Source organism: Sapajus apella, unplaced genomic scaffold (assembly GCF_009761245.1).
Source record: "Sapajus apella isolate SASKATOON/1434 unplaced genomic scaffold, GSC_monkey_1.0 scaffold71, whole genome shotgun sequence".
NCBI classification, from domain to species: domain Eukaryota; kingdom Metazoa; phylum Chordata; class Mammalia; order Primates; family Cebidae; genus Sapajus; species Sapajus apella.
In genome coordinates this window covers 3,396,393-3,408,385 of record NW_022437011.1, presented here as the reverse complement: position 1 = coordinate 3,408,385, position 11,993 = coordinate 3,396,393, and the positions used below count along the sequence as shown (strand labels likewise).

General features: G+C 37.3%; 1 protein-coding gene across 2 annotated transcripts in view; it reads right to left on the bottom strand.

Moving 5' to 3' along the window:
* The window catches only part of LOC116531498 (ovomucoid-like), a 91,493-nt gene extending 79,887 nt beyond the window's left edge, over positions 1 to 11,606 (bottom strand). For both annotated transcript variants that reach the window (XR_004260456.1, XR_004260460.1), the window contains exon 1: positions 11,407 to 11,606. The gene's annotated coding sequence lies outside the window, so the exon portion shown is untranslated. The remainder of the gene's footprint in view (positions 1 to 11,406) is intronic.
* Between the last annotated feature and the right edge of the window lie 387 nt (positions 11,607 to 11,993).

Here is an 11,993-nt window from a genome sequence, read left to right as displayed (position 1 = left end):
TGGGCTAGGAGAGAGTCTTTGTCACTACAGAAATACCTCATTTTGCTGCATTTCATTTTATTGTTCTTTGCAGATATTGTGCTTTTTAAAAATTGAAGGTTTGTGGCAATCCTTTGTCAAGAAAGTCTACTGGCACCATTTTTCCAATAGAATGTGATCATTTTGTGTCTCTGTTTCACCTTTTGGTAATTTTCATGAAATTTCAAACTTTTTCATTATTATTATATTTGGTATGGTAATCGGTGATCTTTGATACTGCTATTTTATTGTTTTGGAGTGCCATGAACCATGACATATAAGAGTGAAATTAATTGATAAATAAGTATTGTTCCAACTGCCCCACTGAGTAGCTATTCCCCCATCACTCTCCCTCTCCTTGGGTCTTCTTTTCCCTGAGACAGAACAATATTAAAATTAGCCCAGCTGAAAACCCTACGATGATCTCTAAGTGTTCAAGTGAAAAGAAGAGTTGCAAATCTCTCATTTTAAATCAAAAGCTAGAAACGATTAAACTTAGTAAGGAAGGCATGTCAGAAGCTAAGACAGTCTATCATTGATGGGCATTTGGGTTGGTTCCAAGTCTTTGCTATTGTGGACAATGCTGCAATAAACATATGTGTGCTATGTATTTATAGTAGAATGATTTATAATCCTTTGGGTATATACCCAGTAATGGGGTTGCTGGGTCAGATGGTATTTCTGGTTCCAGATCCTTGAGGAATCGCCATGCTACCTCCCCCAGTGATTGAACTAGTTTACATTCCCACCAACAGTGTGAAAGTGTTCATATTTATCCACATCCTCTCTGGCCTTTGCTATTTCCTGACTTTCTAAAGATCACCATTCTAACTGATGTGAGATGGTATCTCATTGTGGTCATTTGAGAAGTGTCTGTTCATATCATTTGCACACTTTTTGCAGGGTTTCTTTGTTTTTTTTCTTGTAAATTTGTTTAAGTTCTTTGTAGATTCTGAATATTAGCCTTTTGTAAAATGGATAGATTGCAAAAATTTTCTTCCATTCAGTAGGCTGCCTGTTCACGCTGATGATAGTTTCTTTTGCTGTGCAGAAGCTCTTTAGTTTAATCAGATCCCATTTGTCAATCTTGGCTTTTGTTGCCACTGCTTTTGGTGTTTTAGTCATGAAGTCTTTGCCCATGCCTATGTCCTGAATGATATTGCCTAGGTTTTCTTCACATATACACCACAGAATACTATGCAGTCATATAAAAGGATGAGTTCATGTCCTTTGCAGTGACATGGATGAAGCTGGAAAGTGTCATTCTCAGCAAACTAACACAAGAACAGAAAACCAAACACCACATGTCCTCACTCATAAGTGGGAGCTGAACAATGAGAACACATGGAGACAGGGAGGGGAACATCACACAGTGGGGACTATCGGGGTGTGGGGGTAGGGGAGGGATAGCATTAAGAGAAATACCGAATGTAGATAACGGGTTGATGGGTGCTGCAAACCACCATAGCACGTGTACACCTATGTAACAAACCTGCACGTTCTGCACATGTATCCCAGAACTTAAAGTATAATAAATTAGGAAAAAAAAAAAAAAAAAGCTAAGACAGGCCAAAAGCAAGGCCTGCTGCAATAAATAGCTCAAGCTGTGGATGCAAAGAAAACGTTCTTGAAGAAAATTAAAAGTTCTACTCCAATGAACACATGAAGAAGAAAACAAAACGGACTCAGCGCTGATGTAAACTGAGTGGTCGGAATAGAAAATCAAACCAGCTACAAAATTTCCTTACGTCGAAGCCTAGTCAAGAGCAAGGCCTTAATTATCTTTAATTCCTTTTTTTTAAAAAATTTATATATATATATATATATATACATATATATATATATTATTGCGTTTAAGGTTTTGGGGTACATGTGAAGAACATGCAAGATTGTTGCATAGGTACACACATGGCAATATGGTTTGCTGCCCTCCTCCCCATCACCTATATCTGGCATTTCTCCCCATGTTAGCCCTCCCCAACTCTGTGAAGGGTAAGACAGATGGAAAGCTGCAGAAGAAAAGTTAGATGCGAGCAGAGGGTATTCATTAAGGAAATAAGTCATTTCCATAGCATAAAACTGCAAAACGAAGTGTTGATGAAGAAGCTGCAACCAGTTATCCTAAAGATTTGCCTTAGATAATTGATGAAGGTGGCTATACTACGGAATAAATTTTTAATGTGTACAAAACAGCCTTCTACTGGGAGAAAATGCTGCCTAGGACTTTCATAGCCAGAGAGTGGAAGTTAATGTCTGGTTTCAAAGCTTCAAAGGCCAGGCTAACTCTCCTGTTAAAGGAGAATGAAGCTGCTGTCTTTAAGTTGAAGCCAGTGCTCACTGACTATTCTGAAAATCTTATTGTCCTTAAGAATTATGTTAAATCTACTCCATCTATGTTCTATAAATGGAATGACAAAGCCTAGATAATAGCACATCTGCTTACCACATGGTTTACTGAACATTTTAAGCCCACTGTTGAGAACTACTGCTCAGAAAAAAAAAAAAAAAAAAAAAAAAAGATTCCTTCCAAACTATTGATGCTCATTGACAATGTATTTAGTCCCTCAAGAACTCTGATGGAAATGTACAGGAATAATGCTTTCATGCCCAGTGACATGACATCCACTCTGCTGACCATGAATCAAGGACTAATTTTGACTTTCAAGTTTTATCACTTAAGAAATACATTTCATAAGGATATAGCTGCCATAGATGGTGATTCCTCGGATAGCAAAGTAAATTGAAAATATTCTGCAATGGATTCACCACTCTAGATGCCATTAAGAATATCTGTAATCCATAAGGGGAGGTCAAAAGAACATTAGCAAGAGTTTAGAAGGTAAGTCAAACTGTCATGGACAACTCTGAGGGGTTCAAGATCAGTGGAGGAAGTCACTGCAGATTTGGTGGAAATAGCAAGGAAACTAGAATTAGATCGGAGCCTGAAGATGTGCCTGAATTGTTGTAACCTCATGATTAAACTTCAGTGGATGATGAGTTGTTTCTCATGAATGAGCAAAGGAGGTGGTTTCTTGAGATAAAATCTACTGCTGGTGAAGATATTGTAAACACTACTGAAAACACAATAAAAAAATTAGAATATCGCATAAATTTAGTTGATAAAACAGTGGCAGAGTTTGAGAGGATTGACAATTTTCAAAGTTCTTTGGATAAAGTTCCATCAAAAATCACTGCATGCTAAAGAGATAACTTTCTTGGAAGAAAGAGTCAGTTGATGCAGCAAGCTTTACTGTTGTCTTGTTTTCCAAAATTTCCACAGCTACCCTAACTTTCATCAACCACCGCTCTGATTAGTAAGCAGCCATCAACACCATATCCTTCACCAGCAAAAAAATGATCACTTGTTAAAGGCTCAACTGATTGTTAGCATTTTTTAGCAATAAAGTTTTTTAAAAATTATGTATATTGTTTTTAGACATAACACTATTGTACATTTAATAGACTATAGTGGAAAGATAATTTTTATATCTACTGGGAGACCAAAAAATCTGTGTGGCTTGCTTTATTGTGATAATAACTTTATTTTTGTGCTCTGGTAATTACCCTGCAACGTATGTCTGCATATCAGACATGAGTAAAGCAAAGTCTTTTGAATGCACAGTACACTGACTGAGTTTAACGTGCGTATAACCATCAGAGTTGGCTGGGGACTCAAAGACCATCTAAACCATATCTGATTTCTTTCACAATATTCCTAGTGGACAAGAATCTACAGATTTTTCACAAAAAGGAAACTCACTTCATGATGAAGCAACAATTTTGCTATAGAGGTCCGATTGATAGGCAGCTCTGCTTACCTTAAATCCACAGCTACATATATGATGCTTTCAACCTTCAGAGCCTTTCATGACAGAATAGGTTTTTACTCTCTCTCCCATTTAGTCATGTAAAATGTATATTCTGACTTCTACTCAATGCATTCTCAATTTTTTTTCCTCTGGAAAAAAAAAAAAAAAACCCTCAAGTTACTTGAGTCATTTCTCATGTCCTGTTTGTTTGTTTATTTTTTTAATTTCTTTTACCCTGGGCCATTTGGTCTGGACATGCTACATTTTGGCAGTATCTATGTTTTAAATACATAGACACTACCATAATTAATAAAGCCTTTTGATTGGTTGATAAATCTTTTTATAGACTATGTCTGGGCACTGCTAGGACTGGTGTATTCCTTGTATTGATACAGGGGTGGTGGCAGCTAAGGGGGAGTAGGCAGTGGTTCTCCCTCAGCCCTAAGGCAACATTTATCCTTTGGCCTTCTCTTCTGATGGGACCTCTGCAAAGGGGTCTCTGCATGTTCAGATAACAGTCATTTCAACTTAAACATTATTATGAATCATGGGTGGGGGGAAGTAAAAGACAATGTGTTAAACATATTAATTTCCTCTTCTTATTGAAGTCAAATTCAATAAAAATGATTACATTATTTTAAGTTCCAGTGAGGTAAGTTTACTTATTTTTTTAAATCTACTAAAGTAAAATGCATGATTTCTCCAAAATGCTGGATGAATTTTGAGTTACTCTACAATTTGGCTAATGATGTGGAATCTTAGGGCTATTTATTAATTTAGCAATTATTTATTAAGTAGTTCCTACTCTGGGCAATGCATTGTATAAGGGGTTGGATAAGCAAATAAAAAAGACAGGCAAGAGCCTGGTCTTGTGTAAGCTGGATTCAAGTGGTGCAATACAAATAATATACAATACAAACAATTGAATAGGCAATGTCATAGAGTCAGTATGTCGGTAATGAATGCTATCATAAAAATGAATTAAAAAGTCATATGATAAAAAGTGAGGCATATGATAGGAATTGAATAAATAGATGTTGAATTAAACTTTGAGACTATAGACTCCTGGACAGAGACACCACTTGAAATCACTGGAAGGAACACTTCCAATAAAAAATAAGAAGAGATAAAGAAGAAAATAAAAAGGTGATTTAAAAAAGAAACTAGATGGAAGAATTTTTCGACTCAGTCCCATGTAGAATTCAGTACAATACATTTAGCCTAGTTACAGATGATACAGGCTACCACTTGCTTGATTTTCAAATTGAATGTTTAAAGAAAAAAACATCACACTACCGGACTTCAAACTATACTACAAGGCTACAGTAATCAAAACAGCATGGTACTGGTACCAAAACAGAGATATAGACCAATGGAACAGAACAGAGGCCTCAGAGGAAACACAACATATATACAACCATCTGATCTTTGACAAACCTGACAAAAACAAGCAATGGGGAAAGGATTCCCTGTTTAATAAATGGTGTTGGGAAAACTGGCTAGCCATGTGCAGAAAGCAGAAACTGGACCCCTTCCTGACACCTTACACTAAAATTAACTCCAGATGGATTAAAGACTTAAACATAAGACCTGAAATTATAAAAACCCTAGAAGAAAATCTAGGCAAAACCATTCAGGACATAGGCGTAGGCAAGGACTTCATGACCAAAACACCAAAAGTATTGACAACAAAAGCCAAAATAGACAAATGGGACCTAATCAAACTCCACAGCTTCTGCACGGCAAAAGAAACAGTCATTAGAGTGAACTGGCAACCAACAGAATGGGAAAAAATTTTTGCAGTTTACCCATCTGACAAAGGGCTGATATCCAGAATTTACAAAGAGCTAAAACAGATTTACAAGAAAAAAAAAAACAAAAAACAAAAAACAAGCCCATTCAGAAGTGGGCAAAGGATATGAACAGATACTTTACAAAAGAAGACATACATGAGGCCAACAAACATATGAAAAAATGCTCATCATCACTGGTCATCAGAGAAATGCAAATCAAAACTACATTGAGATGCTATCTCACGCCAGTTAGAATGGCAATCATTAAAAAATCTGGAGACAACAGATGCTGGAGAGGATGTGGAGAAATAGGAACACTTTTACACTGTTCGTGGGAGTGTAAATTAGTTCAACCATTGTGGAAGACAGTGTGGCGATTCCTCAAGGACCTAGAAATAGAAATTCCATTTGACCCAGCAATCCCATTACTGGGTATATATCCAAAGGATTACAAATCGGTCTACTATAAGGACATGTGCACACGAATGTTCATTGCAGCACTGTTTACAACAGTAAAGACCTGGAACCAACCCAAATGCCCATCGATGATAGACTGGACAGGGAAAATGTGGCACATATATACCATGGAATATTATGCAGCCATCAAAAACGATGAGTTCTTGTCCTTTGTAGGGACATGGATCAACCTGGAAACCATCATTCTCAGCAAACTGACACAAGAGCAGAAAATCAAACACTGCATGTTCTCACTCATAGGTGGGTGTTGAACAATGACAACACATGGACACAGGTAGGGGAGCACTACACACTGGGGTCTGTTGGGGGGAAATAGGGGAGGGACAGCAGGGGGTGGAGAGTTGGGGAGAGATAGCAAGGGGAGAAATGCCAGGTATAGGTGATGGGGAGGAAGGCAGCAAATCACACTGCCACGTGTGTACCTATGCAACAATCTTGCATGTTCTTCACATGTACCCCAAAACCTAAAATGCAATTAAAAAAAACAACCATTTTATATAATACTGGAATTGAAGAAAACAGAATCATTTAAATCATTAATCGTTTAATGTGTAACACCAGCTATTCCCTCTTCACTACCTGAGCTTTTTGTACTCCCAGGCTGGCTTCTTCTCAGAATTTTGGTGTTTATTCAAATATCACCTTCTCTGAGTATTCCCTAGTCACCCAATCCAATTAATCCCCCATTTACATGTTATCTTCTATCTCAATATCATGATAGGTATTTTTTAAAATACTTGTCAGGATCTGAAATCATTTTACTATATTTCTCGATATTTTTTTCTTATTCTACAAGAAAGTAAGCTTCATGAAGTAGGGATCCTGTGTGTCTTTTTCAACTCTCTATCTCTAGTGTGGGAAACACTGCCTAAAATAGAGAAGGGAAATATTAAAACTGATTATTAGTTGGTGTTTCATTTTTATTAAGCAAACTTGTGTTAATATGTCAGAATAGGGAGGACTTACAGGAATATGTACTATAAGGAAAAACTAAGAGATCTAACCATCTGGAGAAAGAAAGACCTTGACAGGGCACTCTAGAACTGCCTTTGCAGGTTTGAAGGACTATGCTTGGAGAGAGGGTACAGACTTGTTCTGTTCTGTTCCATTGTTGAGAACTAGAATGTTGGAGGCTACATCCCATGGGAGATCTGTTCAATGTGATAAAGAACTTTGAGCAGTCCAAGAAGACCAAAAATTCAATGACTTTCTTTGGTAATGAGGATGGAAAACTAAAGTAAATCCTTATTTTTTTTTAATGTCCAAGAAAACACTGGCACGCGACACAAACTCATCCATTTTTATGGCTGTATAGAATTTCATGATATATATATGGCACATTTTCTTTATCCAATCTATCATTTATGGGTATTTGGATTGGTTCCAAGTCTTTGCTATTGTAAACAGTGTTGCAATGAACATATGCGTGCATGTGTCATTATAACAGAACAATTTATAATCCTTTGGGTATCTATCCAGTAATGGTATTGCTGGGTCAAATGGTATTTCTAGTTCTAGATCCTTGAGGAATTGCCATACTGTCTTCAACAATGGTTGAACTAATTTACACTCCCATGAATGAAGCTGGAAACCATCATTGTCAGCAAACTGACACAAGAACAGAAAACCAAACACTGCGTGGTTCTCACTCGTATGTGGGTGCTGAGCAATGAGAATACATGGACACAGGGAGGGGAACATCACACATTGGGTCCTGTTGGGGGTCTGGGGACCTAGGAAAGGGATAGCAGGGGATGAGGGTATTGGGGAGGGATGACATTGGGAGAAATACCTAATGTGGATCATCTGAGATCAGGTCAGGAGTTGGAGACCCATTGGGCCAACAAGGTGAAACCCCATCTCTATTAAAAATACAAAACTTAGCCAGGTGTGGTGGTACACACCTGTAGGCCCAGGTACTAAGGAGGCTGAGGCAGGAGAATCACTTGAACCTGGGAGGTGGAGGTTGCAATGAGCCAAGATCATGCCACTGCACTCCAGCCTGGGTGACAGAGTGAGACTGTCTCAAAAAAAATAAATAAATAAATAAATAAAAAGAAGAAGAAGAAGAGGTTAGTGGTCAGTAAGACCTTCAAACCATAAAGTTTAGCACTTTAAAAAGTGTCTCGGAACACAGTAGGTACTAAATAAAAATTTATTTAATAAATTCTGACCAAATCATCTTCTACTTAAAGTAAATCTACTCTTTAGTATTGTCAGACTTATTTGTAATTGCCTGACCACTAGCCTTCTCTCTGCTAACAAAATTCATGTTGAAAGAATGACTGGTGAGCTAACTGGAGTTGTAAGACACAGACTTTAAAATAACTAGTTAACGTGTTCAAGAAAACAGATGATAAGATGGTCAGAATTTTACAAGTAGATTTTAAAATATTTTAAAATCAATGTAAATTCTGGAATTTAAAAATACAATTATTGAAATTAATTAATTTAGTTGATGAATGTAACAACAGGATATGGATTACAGGACATAGATAAAGAGAACATTAAAAAAAAAAAAAACAGGAAGACAGGCAAGTAGAGAAAAACACTGACTGGATAACAGGGATAAGAAAGAATGGAATACACCAGAGCCTGTTGGTGGGTGGGAGAGGTAGGGGAGGGATAGCAGGGGGTCAGGGGATTGGGAAGGGATGACATTGGGAAAAATACCTAATGTGGATGATGAGGGGATGAATGCAGCACACCACTATGGCATACACATACATATGTAACAATCTTGCATGAACTGCACATGTACGTTAGAACTTAAAGTATAATAATAATAAAGAAAACACTGGCACCCTTTCGACGTTATTAAGTATTATATAACATGATAAATAAACTGCAGCCAGTTAAGTTTTGGAAAAAATTGAGTTAAATAAAGTGAAAACTTTCCATATTGCAAAAAATTTTAATTGCACCTTTAATAAAATAAAATGTACTGAGAATTCCTCAAAGAGAAATGGAGTACCCAGAGTTTACCATGTCTGGTTGATCAGGACATCTTATTTTCAAGAAACACTTACTAACATTTTCTGAGATACCAGGGTCTTGAAGATAAAAAACCTATAGTTCTTTGCATGTGAAAGAATGGGTGAAAGATATGAAATGACACTTCCTAAGAGGAGACATTTATACAGCCAACAAACATATGGAAAAAAAGCTCATTGTTACTGGTCATTAGAGAAATGAAAATTAAAACCACATTGAGGTATCATCTCATGCTAGTTAGAATGGTGATCATTAAAAAGTCTGGAGACAACAGATCCTGGGGAGGATGTGGAGAAATAGGAACACTTTTACACTATTGGTGGGAGTGTAAATTAGTTGAACCATTGTGGAAGATAGTGTGGTGATTCCTCATGGATCTAGAACTAGAAATACCATTTGACCCAGCAATACCATTACTGGGTATATACCCAGAGAACTATAAATTGTTCTGTTATGACACATGCACATGTATGTTTATTGTAGCACTGTTCACAATAGCAGAGACTTGGAACCAACCCAAATGCCCATAAATGATAGATTGGATAAAGAAAATGTGGCATATATATATACCATGGAATACTATGCAGCTATAAAAAATAATAAGTTCATGTCCTTTACAAGGACATGGATGGAGCTGTAAACCATCATTCTCAGCAAGCTAATGCAAGAACAGAAAACCAAACACCTCATGATCTCACTCATGGGAGAACATGAGTGGGAGCTGAACAATGGAACACATGGACAAAAGGAGGGAAACATCACAAACCAGGAACTGTTGGGGTATGGGGGGTAGGGGAGAGATAGCATTAGGAGAAATACCTCATGTAGATGACAAGGTAATGGATGCATATTCTGCACATGTACGCCAGAACTCAAAGTACAATTAAAAAAAAAGCAAAAAGAATATGCATATTGAGGGTCTGGGGGTAGACTGTCATGGACTGAATTTCGTATCCTCAAAATTTATATGTTGACCCCTGATTAAAACAACAACAACTGAATTACATTTAAAGGAGTTGAGTTTGATTGAGCAATGAATGATTTGCAAATTGGCAGCCTCCCGAGCAACAGTAGGCTCTGAGACTCTGGCACAGCCGCTTGGTGGAAGATTTATAGACAGAAAAAGTAAAGTGATGTATAGAAAATGGAAGCAAGGTGCATAAACAACTGGATTGGTGACAGCTTGGTGTTTGCCTTATGTGAACACAGTTCAAACAGCTGGCTACATTTGAGTGGTCAAAACTCAGTGATTGGCACAAGTGTAGGCTATGGTCTGTTTACACCTTCACTTGTTAAAGTTCACAATGTACAGAGAAATCTTTAGGCTGAACTTAAAATATGTAAAGAGGCAGCTTTAAACTTGATTTAACACCCCCAATGTGATTATATATTGAAATATGCCCTTTGGGACATATTTCAATATATATTATATATTGAAATATATATATTTAGGACAGTAATTAAGGTTAAGTGAGGTCCTAAGAGAGAGACTCTAATCCAATAGAGCTCGAGTCCTTGAAAGAAGAGGAAGAGACCTCAGGGGCATGTACACAGAGAAAAGACCAGATGAGGACACAGTGAAGACAAACTGTCTGCAAGCCAAAGGGAGAATCCTCAGGAGAAACCAGACCTGCTGGCATTTTGATTTTGGACCCTAGAACTGAAAAAATGTCCACTGTTTAAGCTACTCAGTTTGTGATATTTCGTGACTGCAGCTCTACAGACTAATACATTTCCTGTTGTTGGCTAACTCTCAGGTTACAGTTATCTTTTCAGCATTGAGCACAGGAAACATGATTATTCATTTACTTTCAAATTTTTTTATTTTTTTGACAGATAACATTACATGTTTTTATCTTATACAATCTGATGCTTTGAAGGACATTTACACTGAACAATGGTTAAACCTAGCTAACTAACAAATGCATTACCACTCCTAGTTATCATTTTTGTTTTAAGAGCACATAACATTGACTTTTTGACATTTTTAAGAATAAAAATGAATATATCATCATTAACTCTAGTCATTCTGCTGTGTAATAGTTCTGCTGAAGTGTATTTTTTCTATCTAACTGTAATTATGTCTCCTTTGACCAATGTCACCCCATCTCTACCTTGTTCCTAATAAGTCTAGCTTCTGCTATAGGCAATGTTCTACACTTGCTTCCCTGGCCTTCTCCCAAGCAAGTATCACTCTGTCTCCAAGCTGTGCTCTCTGGGGTTAGAGGAAGGAGATGTGGGTAATATAAAACTGTCTTTTCTACCCTCTTCAATATATATTTTCTTATTATTATTTTTAAACCAGGCACTCTTACCTGGTTTATTTAGCTTTTATCAAGATTCTTCCTGTATGGATAATTGTTACAAATCAATGTTTCTTATAGGGGGACAATCACTGGAGAATCCTACTCTGCCATCTTGCTTCGCTCCTTCCTAGCAAACATAATTTTTACAAGTTGGGGCTGTGTGTGTATGTATGTGTGTATGCGTGTGTGTGTATGTGTGTGTGTGTGTGTGTTGGGAAAAGCAGCAAAGGAGAAAGGACTTACAGAGTGCTTACATAAATTGGTTATGAGTAACACATAAACAAGGAACAACAAACTGCGGAAGGCCACAGGAGGCCTCTGAGGAGGAAGGCCTCTCCATGCCTCATGTTCTGGTGCAGGGTGACCTATGCTCTGTTACCACAATCATTGTGCTCAAGGACATAAAACCCCTTCATAGCACTATGATGTAGCCAGACTTGTAGGCTCCTGGTAAGGTCTATGTTCCACCAGCTGTACATAGATAATAAGCTAAAGATAATCACATGTTACTGGTTTGTGAAACTCCCAAACCACCACTGTTATCAATCCTTAGGATGACACACCAGTCCAGCTCACTGATTCACTTCCAGTTCACT